Source organism: Nestor notabilis, unplaced genomic scaffold (genome assembly GCF_000696875.1).
Source record: "Nestor notabilis isolate BGI_N333 unplaced genomic scaffold, ASM69687v1 scaffold11530, whole genome shotgun sequence".
In the NCBI taxonomy this organism is placed as follows: Eukaryota; Metazoa; Chordata; class Aves; order Psittaciformes; family Psittacidae; genus Nestor; species Nestor notabilis.
The window spans coordinates 1-334 of record NW_009910686.1 but is presented as its reverse complement, the minus strand read 5'-3'; positions in this window follow the sequence as shown (position 1 = coordinate 334).

Sequence of the window (334 nt, the reverse complement as noted above, 5' to 3'; positions counted from 1 at the left end):
AAAACATGAACCTACTGATTTTGAAAGCGCACCCAAAGCTCTCCAAAGCCGTAATTTCTACTAGAAATTTATCACTGGAAATAATTATTTCTGGTCTCCAGTGAGCTGTATGTAATTTTCAGAAGAAAGCTCATAAAGCAAGGAGATTCATTCTTCTACACTGACAAAGCCTAAAGCTGTAAAACCAAATACCCTAACCATAAAAACAATAAAGACTACTTGAATCTGTCATAGGCTATTATCCCCTTCCTATGAATAAAAATATTTAAAAGAGCAAAATACAAATCTTTTCTTCCACAAGAGGCTGAAGAGTCAGGGGAAAAAGTGGTCTCTG